The sequence below is a fragment of the Eumetopias jubatus genome, unplaced genomic scaffold (assembly GCF_037043125.1).
Source record: "Eumetopias jubatus isolate StellerSeaLion01/CBP00866 unplaced genomic scaffold, mEumJub1_p1.0 scaffold_12, whole genome shotgun sequence".
Classification (NCBI taxonomy): Eukaryota; Metazoa; Chordata; class Mammalia; order Carnivora; family Otariidae; genus Eumetopias; species Eumetopias jubatus.
Genome location: NW_028274818.1, coordinates 35,632,827 through 35,643,551, shown reverse-complemented (window position 1 = coordinate 35,643,551; position 10,725 = coordinate 35,632,827).

Below are 10,725 nucleotides of genomic sequence, written 5' to 3'. Positions count from 1 at the left end.
AAGCCCTTGAGGCCTCTGGGGCTGGGCACAGGAGCTCCTCCCATCTTTGGGCACCCCAGCCACCCTGTCTCTGGCTAGTGGATTGGTGTGAGCTCTCAGTTAGTTTCAAATCCAGATCCCCTTCTAAAAGTAGACGAGGATGGGACTCTAGGTCACATCCAAACCTTGCAGTTTCTGTAAGGAGGAAAATACCTTTCTGACCTAGAAGAGACGTTCCCAGTATAGGTTTTCATGTATATCAGGTAGCTGTCTGTATAAAGGTTTTCTTTCCTCTGGTTACCTCTTCCCAATCCTAAAGAGTTGTGAAGAGTTTCTGCTCTTCCAAAGTACCTGGTATCTTTTTCATAATTCTGGAATGAGGCCAGCTCCAAATTTGCTCCTTTCTGAAGTAATGCGGGGGAGGGGGTGTGAAAAGGTAATGGGGGGGTGGCTAGGGAATGATAGGAGCAATAGCAGAAAGAATCTCATTAAAAAATTCCAATTGAGGGGCGCCTGGGTGGCTCAGTCGTTAAGTGTCTGCCTTCGGCTCGGGTCATGATCCCAGGGTCTTGGGATCGAGCCCCGCATCGGGCTCCCTGCTCCGCGGGAAGCCTGCTTCGCTTCTCCCTCTCCCACTCCCCCTGCTTGTGTTCCCTCTCTCACTGTGTCTCTCTCTGTCAAATAAATAAATAAAATCTTTAAAAAAAAATTCCAATTGACTAGGAAATTTGGGGGAAAACTAGAAAGAACTGATTTCTGTGCATTAAAAAGAAACTATTGCAAATGATATTGTCAGGAAATTCACAAGCAGTTCAGAATAAGAAGATGGAGAGGGAACTATATTAGGACAAGTTAACTAGCTTTGTAAGCGGGTGCAATAAACCTTGTCTGAGTGGTCCACTTAATATGGCTTCTATGAATTCTAAGGCTTGACACACGTGAAGGGTATAATGAGACTTTTAAATAGCTGTGATAACACTTATTAACATGTGGGGAGTATGTCACAATCTTCTCCAGTGCCTACTACTTCCCCCATTCTCTGAGGAGGAAAAGAACAAGGAGTGGGGCAGGGAAAAGCATAGAGGATGGATTCTTAAGCACTAGAGCTGAAGGCAAACAATGTTCCCCCAGGATGAGCGACAAGAGCTCAAGATCCCGGAGCCTGACATATGGAGATGAGAATGAGTAGAGGATAGAGAGGTTATGGCGGCATAAGAAATTTTTATTGGCATGGATGCATGAGAGGGTTCTGGTGGTTCAGGGCACCAGAGTAGAAAGATTGTAATAGGAATTCCTATGGACCAACTATTTGGACTTCATTAAAAATCAGAAAGAAATGTGTATGAAGATCAAAATCCTTTTTAGGATGCACTCGATGGGATACCACACTGATGATCATGTGAATGGTAAGATGATTACCTTTGCTTTCAACCAAGAATTCTGAGAGCCGAAACAACACTAACTGTATTCACTAACACTCTATTTCTGGAGATATTTGCTCCCTAGTAAAATTAGCTTATTTAATAGTCTTATCTTCTTTCTGAAACTGGCAATTTTCCTTCCTGGTTTAAACTGTCATTTCTTGCCACAGCCTTGGTTAAACTATCTCACTTATTTCACAGATGGCCTCATATTCCAAACTGAAATATCCTCCAGAGCCATTTCTATACTTACCTTTCTTACCTTTTTTAATTTTTAAAAATTTTTAAGTAAACTCTACACCCAACATGGGGCTCAAACTCATGACCCTGAGATCAAGAGTCGCATGCTCTCCCGACTGAGCCAGCCAGGCACCCTTCCTTTCTGATCTGTTTTTTTTTTTTTTAAAGATTTTATTTATTTGACAGAGAGAGATACAGTGAGAGAGGGAACACAAGCAGGGGGAGTGGGAGAGGGAGAAGAAGGCTTCCCGCCAAACAGGGAGCCCGATGCGGGGCTCCATCCCAGGACCCTAGGATCATGACCTGAGCCGAAGGCAGACACTTAACGACTGAGCCACCCAGGCGCCCCTCTGATCTGTTTTATACTCAGAACAATCTATTGTTCATAACAGAGAATATTTAAATTGATGCAGTAAAATTGAACCAAAACTGATCTCACCAAAGCACTGACAGATTGCTGTCAGCCTGCTGTGCAGAGAGCATTTTAGGAGCACACTCTGAAGACTAATAAAACAGATTGATGGAGAGATGGGTCAGAAAGCATTCAGATTTTCTTTTTTCAGCTTTGTAAAAATTGTAATATGATACCATTACAATAACTTGTATTTTTTATTTGTATTTATTTATTTTTTAAAGTAGGTTCCACACCCAGTGTGGAGCCCAGTGTGGGGCTTGAACTCACAACCTTGAGATCAAGACCTGAGCTGAGATCAAGAGTCCGATGCTTAACCTACTGAGCCACCCAGGTGCCCCTTTTTTATGTTAATTTTTTAAATAAGTTTTAAAGTAGAAAAGTAAACACTTTAATCCTACTCCATAAACACAAATTAGTTTCATATTTTTCACATTCCCTTCTAGTTTTTGTCTATATGCACACCTTTTTTTTCTTTTTACATATTTCAAGTGTAGTGAACCTACAATTATGTGTTTGTTTTTCCACTTACTTCCATAATTTTTTTTCAGATTTTTACTTTTTCTCATATTTTTACCTTTTAGTGTTGTCATGACTTTTCATAATGTTAATGTACCACAATCTGTTTAATAATTTTCTTATTATCGAATAGTAGCCATGTCTAGCTGACATTGCTCAGGATAATTATTAACCCCTGGTAAATACAATTTAATAGCCATAAGAAAAATGAGTCTGAGTTATCATAATTTTCTCTAATTGCAATCATTAATTCAGAGCTGTGATAACTTTCAACCTTATACCAGAATTACTTTGTGTATCACATCTGTCACCTGCTCTGAAGCATACTGCCTGAGCTGCAGCCTGGGGCGGTAGATCAGCAGGAGCACTCAGAAGGAGGGCTGCCTGGATTGGAAGCCTGGTTTTACCATTCACTTCCTGTTTCAGTTTAGTAAGTTACTTAACATCTTTGCATCTCTGGTTCCTCCTCTGCAAGGCGGCAATGATGATCACACCTACTTGACGTGATTACTTTAGGATTCGTGGCATAACACTCGTGACGTGCTCAATAAATTCTAGCTGTACTACTGTCATAGTAATATCTGCAATTTGGAGCATCTGCCCTTGTGACTTATTAGTGGTTATAACCAAACAGACCCTTGATTGGACCTACTGTTGCATGAAAATGAAGTAGTTTTGGTGCAACAGTGTGTTTTATCCGATACCATTTCATAAGTATATCCAGAGGCCAAAAAACATTTAAAATCAGCACTTTGAAAAATTAATAAACATAAGTGACTTCTCCGCCCATGGAATGTTTATGGCAAAAGTTAAAATATGTAAGTTTTTAAACTCACCCAACTCAAGTCAAGTGACCATGCTCTTTTACAAATAGGTATCACACAACTGTATATGGGAGAAAAACATTTGACATGGTGTTCCTTCAAATAAGTGTCGTATAGGCCATTTAACTTTTATTTTATGTCAGACCGAAGCAAGTGTGTTCTGAAATAAATAATGGGAACACACAATAGCACCTAACTCATAGGGCTGTCTTGGGGATATAAATGAGTTCATATTCATGCAACAGAATAGTGCCTGAACATAGTAAGTCTCCTATGTTTGCTGATAAAGTGAAGTGAAAAAACAAATCGTCCCAATGTGGTGAGACTCTTCTTAGTTTCTGCATAATGTAATTGATTATTTGATTCATATGGAGATTATAGGGAGGGATTTATTTTTATTTATATGGAGATTTTTGTCATTTCTGAGTTTTATACATTTACAAATAATACTGCAAATGAGCATCTTCAAGCAGCCAATTCTGTGTTTTTCTTCTTTTGAACTATTTCCTTGAGGATAAAATCCAGGCGTGGGTATGCTGGAGCAGCTTCATGAAGAAGCAGTCTAGTTCTGATGAGTACGTTTTGCAGGAAGTGGGCAGGAAGGAACAGAGCTAGGGCTTAGGGCACTGCTGGAGATAGCAAGGTCCAGGGAACTACTGGGAGGTGAGGGGCTCTCCCACCTGCTGCAGAGCTGCGGGCTGTTTGTAGACAGGCAAAAACAGGGTGGTGTGGGGAAAGGAATAATGGGCTGGAATCTGATGAAATGACTTTTAGATCCATCTACACCTTTTCCTTGAAATGAAGTTGTTTTGTCCCCAGATTAAGCCTTTTCCAGTATCAGGGTCTAGGAGTCCTTTATTTCTCAAACATTAATCAAATACCTTATAGATACTAAGGTCTGTGTTCAGTATTAGGGATACAACACTGAGTAAAAAAAAATAAATACCTTCAGGTAATTACATAAGACAATTTTAAAGGTAAATTTAAAGCCTAGTGAACTAAAGTGATTGACAGATACAGAAAATTATGGAGGCATGGGGTAGGGGTGGGAGAGCACCCATCCCAGCATTGAGGATAGGCCTTGGTGGAAGGGAAGACACTTGTCCCAGAGGAGGTCATGGTGGAGCTGAGTCTTTTTTTAAAATGTTTTATTGTTAAGTTAATCACCATACATTACATCATTAGTTTTGGATGTAGTGTTCCGTGATTCATTGTTTGTGCATAACACCCAGTGCTCCATGCAGAACGTGCCCTCTTTAATACCCATCACCAGGCTAACTCATCCCCCCACCCCCCTCCCCTCTAGAACCCTCAGTTTGTTTCTCAGAGTCCATCGTCTCTCATGTTTGGTCTCCCCCTCTGATTTCCCTGCCTTCATTCTTCCCCTCCTGCTATCTTCTTTTATTTTTTCTTAACATATATTGCATCATTTGTTTCAGAGGTACAGATCTGTGATTCAACGGTCTTGCACAATTCACAGCCCTCCCCATAGCACATACCCTCCCCAATGTCTATCACCCAGCCACCCCATCCCTCCCACCCCCCACCACTCCAGCAACCCTCAGTTTGTTTCCTGAGATTAAGAATTCCTCATATCAGTGAGGTCATATGATACATGTCTTTCTCTGATTGACTTATTTCGCTCAGCATAACACCCTCCAGTTCCATCCATGTCGTTGCAAATGGCAAGATCTCATTCCTTTTGATGGCTGCATAATATTCCATTGTATCTATATACCACATCTTCTTTATCCATTCATCTGTCGATGGACATCTTGGCTCTTTCCACGGTTTGGCTATTGTGGACATTGCTGCTAAAAACATCGGGGTGCACGTACCCCTTTGGATCCCTACATTTGTATCTTTGGGGTAAATACCCAGTAGTGCAATTGGGTGGAGCTGAGTCTTAAAGGAGTTAAAGGTAGGAGTTAAGCAGACAATAGGGAGAGTGAAGAGCATTCAGGGCAGAGGAGATAGCATGGGCAAAGGCCCAATGGGAACAGAAGGGTGCCTTCAGAGGACCAGCAGTTCCTCATCCTTGGAGAATCAAAAGCAGGACTGGTGGCCTGAGATATGGTATGGAGGTAGCCAAGGTCCTTGGACATCACTTAAAAAAAATTGGGTTTTCTTTGTACCATTTTCCTCAAGGATGGCTTTGGATATATGCTAGCCTCCAGTGGCAGCCAAGAATCTGCCTTGATTTCCCCATTTCACCTTTACAGTTCTTTCCCTGGGAGGCTCACAGCACCTTGCTTTTAAGGGTGACCACTAGCTGTCGCTATTGAGCAGATCTAGCTAAAAAGCCAATGGTTTAGGGCCTAGCCTTGCTGCTAGGACCAGGCGGCCCCACCAGATGCCTGACTCCCGCCCCGCCTCCAGTAAGGTCTGTTCATCTGCCCTAGGCGGTGGTGACTCATGAGAAGGCGCTCAGTTCCGAGGTGGTGGTAGCTCTCGCAGGACGTGGGCGCGACCGGGGGCGGTGGGAAGAAATTGTGGTGAAGTGTCTACACCACCAACAGTCAGCCACTGGGTGGCGCTGCCCCCCCTCGACGGCAAAAACGGAGGCTTGTGAAAAGGAAAGTCTTTGGTTAGGATGGCCTGGCTGTTTGGCTTGGGGTGGGGTAGCTTTTCGTGCCCTCCGTTACCCGGAGTTCAGGGTGCCACAGGACTGTTCAAGGACAGTGTGAGGTCCCGAAGCGCGTCAACCCAACAGTCCCAGGGCAGCCAATCACAGCACAAAGAGAGACCCTGACACCACTGACCTCAGCTCTCACTGGTGTGGGTCTTTTGAAACCTTCTGGTTCATGGTCATGGGACATGCCAGTGTGCCCTCCCTTTTGGCTGCTGTTTCTTTATCCTCCTCCCAGAAACTCCAATCTCCAAAGCCTCTGCAACTCAAGCTGGTTGTTTATCTGGCGCTTTCCTATTTTTTTAAGAACTCATTTCCTAGCCCCCATCCCCCTTCCCGTGGCTTTACCTTTTGCTCTAGGTTCCTTGTCCTCACTCCATGTGTTCTTGATCTCTGCAGACTTAATTCTGCTTCTCCTGGTTTTTATGCCTGTGGGCATTGGCGTCCTCAGTCTTGTTTGACCTTTTTGGAAAATTCTCTTTTCTCATCTGCCTTTTCTTTTCACATTGGCTTGGTTCCCATCCCTCTTCCCCCTCCCTCTCCTTAAAAACTAGAGAATTTAGACACATTCTAAGTCTAACTAGAAAACTTTTAAGTCTAACAACTAAGAGAAGTTAGGTTGAGAATTGCTGAGGGGTGAGGATCTAGCATGTACAGGATATCCTGATTTTCCTGAACATTCTCCATGACCTGGTGACCCTCTGGCATGGGTTGGAGATCTAAGAGTGCTGAGATGCTACAGCGAAGCAGAGCTGCTGGAGACATTGTGAGACAGTATGAGCCCTGTATCAAGGCGGGCAATGTGTTTTTTCTGTTCCCTTAATACTGCAAATTAGTTTGGTTTACATACTTCCCTGGAGAAATTAAGGGATGACTCTGGGACTTGATTAGCATATGTTCCCTATTGCTGGAGACTAGGCACTAATGGAGAAGAATGTGGGTCCTTGGCAAATTCCTTGGACAGAAGGCAATGCGGGGTGGGGGAGGGGAGAGAATGCTATCCTACATGCGGCCCCCGAGAGGGGAATCCGGGCTCACCCTGAACCCCTGGGTGCCTGCTGACGCTCTCACCAAGGGCTGGCTGGAAGCATCACACATGCTGACTTCTTCCACTGACACAGCCTCAGAGCCGTTCTCGGTGCTCGGCGGCATGTCAGAGGAACCACTGGATGTGGGAGAAGATGTTGCAATTTCTATTTTTTATCTTATCTTTTCAAGATTTCTATTTTTGTCTATGCTTTATGTTAGTATTACGTGCATATATTATATAAATAGTAACTGTATATCTGTTAGAAATCTATACGCCTAATCATTTTTTAATAATGAAGTATGTGATCCAAAGTTTTGGCAGCCACTACTCTGGAGAAACTTTGAAGCTTGCCATGGATTCTTGGGGTTGGTTTGCGACGCTGGCCTAGCACAGTCCAGCCAAGGAAAAAGGCCCAGCCTGTGTGAACAGATGTGGTGGCAAGGTGAGAATTAACTGTCCCTGAGAAGGACCTCTCCAGGAGCAGCAGATGGGGGGAGTCACTGCCCCTGAGGGCACCTCGGGGCTCCCTGCTACCTCTTATCTAGGGTCTCCCATTACACTCTTAACTGAGGAGAGGGAATCATAGTTTCTCGGAGGGAAGTTTGGAGAGGCAGAAGCCTCGGGTGTTCTTTAGCATGGGCGGGAGCTGGGACTAAATTAGACCTTGCAGATGGTCAGTGGGACTGGATTCCGTCACCTTGGTCAGGAACCTGGCATCTTAGAAACGGTGTCCTTCGGCTCTGACTGTGTATTTCTTTGTTTCTGTCGTGATTTACATTTGTGACAAACACTTCTGGTTGCCTGGGGTTAGAATGGGCTTAGCTGAAATCTCCATTTCTCAACCTCTCTTGAAGGGAGGGGTGGTCACACAACATGACTCTAGCCCTCAGGATGTGAGCTGAAGTCCTTGGATGGGGCTTCCCAGTTTGCTCTTTATCAGGGGGCAGATTCAGCTGGTGTGCATCCTTTGCCCTTCACCTTCCCCTTTGCCTTCCCTGAAATGTAGGACGATGCTGAGCTACAGCCACTATCTTGTGACTCCACAGTGACACGGAGAAGGATGGATAGTTGAGTGGAAAGACAGAAGGAGCCTGGCTCCCTGAGGCCCTGGTTTGCCCCTCCCAGACTTTTTGTTAGGGGAAGAAAAGTAATTTCTACTTCATTGAGCCACCGTCGGTGGGTTTTTCTGTTACTCCCAGGGGAATACAGTGCTAGTGAACGTGAAGTCGATTTCGGGACTCGAACACAGTTAAGGCTGTTGACTTCATGCAAAATGCTGACGCCCTGAGAGTTCAAGAATGTGAGCATCCCCTGTCTTTGGGAGCCCTTGTTCCCCCAGCCTCCCCAATAGAAAGAAGCTGCCTATTACTTTCAAGTCCTTGGAGGAGAAGAGAGACATTGAGCTGGGCCTTTAAGAATAACTAATTCTGTCAAGAATGTGGAATGGGAAAGTCAGGGCGGTGTGCTGGAGCAGGCTGTACAGGTTTGAGAGAGCTGCTGGTGCATTTCTCTTCTGTTACACATTCAGCAATGTGATCCTGTGATCTGGTGGCTTGAAATCAACCAGGATGAGAGTACTTACAGCATGTAATACTAAATTTACATTTACAAATCGGAGCATGTTTCTTTTTTTCTCTCTCTCTTTTCTGGAGAGCCAGTTGTTAAACATTTACCAACACACCCTTGGAAAGACCAAAGGTTTAGTTTATTAGTTACATAAATATTGTTACATACCCTCTCTTGCTTTCCCCAGTAAATGAACAGAATCAGGGAGCAGCTGATTTATACTAAACATAGGCTGAAGTCTTAATGTGTCTTTAAGCCTAAAGAAAACCCTAAAAGTTCAGGCTGAAGGCAAAACTAATTTGAAGGTGACTCTGGCTATAAATTTGCCATCTGATCATGCTCCTCTCTCAGCGTTTACCTCCTTTCCTCCTGATCAGCCTCACGCCCTCATCCTGTTGCAAACCTGGCTTCTTGCCCCATTTGTGATGCGTGCACACAGATTAGCACAACAGTTTATCACCTGCACCCAGACACTTCGTGATCTTCTCTGATTTTGCACTAGTGTGCATTGTGTTGTGCTGTATGGTCAGAAATCTGACTTCACATCTTGGATCTATTCTCTTGCACACAGGTGCAGTCAGATCTTTCCTGCTCCCTTGCATTGAGCAGGCTGGGAAGAATCTCTTTCTAAGAAAAGCCCAGTCATATTCACCGTCAGATCTAGCTCCTTGTCTAGATGGTTGGCAGGCTCAATGGATTCCAGTCTGTTCTGCTGCCTGGTCACTTAGATTAAGCGATGGGAAAAGGACATTTCCCTTGTGCATCCAAGCCCATGTCTCGTGTCCTAGTATCTCTTACCATGGAAGCCCTGCATCTGGGGATGTTGAGTTCATGCTGGATATATCCCATCTGTCCCTCCAGAACACTCTCCATTCTTTCCTACCCTTCTGTCTATGAGGAAGCTGACGTGTGTGGTTTATATCAGTCTGCTCCCTTGCCCTTCTGGTTAGCTAAGAGAAAATATTAGCAAGAAGTTGGAGGGAGGGAAGAGAGTGAAGCTGGGGTGTTTATTTCCCCAGATCCCTCCTGCATGGTCCTAGCTGGGCTGGTGGCATCCCGTAACTGAATGTCATAGTTCCTGTTTTGTGATGCTCTCCAAACAGTTTCTATCTCCAGATTCTCATAATCGTTCTTTTTGTCCCTAAGGTGGGACTAGCCCCAAGATACTTTCTTATCCTTTGTGATTGCCCTATGACCTTGTCCACACTTTTGTAAACAACCCCCTTTTTATTAAAGCATAACCTGGAGGGGACCTAACCAACACAGGGCTTTGCTGAGTTGTTAATATAGCTGATTTCTGTTTCCTGTTTGGTTGTAGTCAGGTGATGCCTGGCAACTGTTTGATAAATGTTTGTTGAATGAACTGATGGAATGTGTAAGTGGCAGGATGGAACTCCATTCCCTTCTCTCCAGGCTTCTAACACACAGTTGAGAGTTCACACGTAAAATGGAGACACCTGATACAGTCTGAGGGCAATAAACATGTGTCTGTTCTGTGGCTCAAGTTCCCAGGGACTTCCACTTACATGGTGATTTATACCCACCAAGGTGTCCTCCTTCCCAGAGGAGCAATATAAAATAATATAGAATATCTGAAATATACAATATGGTATGGACATGATGTCCATTAAATGAAGAGTAGGGTGATTTCTTCAACTCAAGAACAGAGAAAAGATTCAGACCACAAAATACGAAATGAACACTGAAAATTTTCACTCATATAGGTTATGGTTTTAAAGGACCATACTGAATGAAATGAACTTAGAGCTACTAACCATGAATTTACAACATTGATATGACCTTTATTATAATTAATATTGTATTACTCATAATATTATATATGAGGTAAATTTGATAGAACTACCTTTTAATTATACCTATGGTTACTATCAGTTTCACAACTGCAGGTTGCAGTGGTTCATGACATTCATTATAATTACGTTTCCACTGTGCAAGTGTTAGAGGAACTCCTTCAAATTATGAGATGTGATGTGTGACTTACAACACTCTGGGGACACCCATTTGTCTCTCCTTGGAGATGCCTTCACGGATGGAGCTCAGATAAATATCAGAACAGTCCCAAAGCTCCCTTACCATGCCCCACG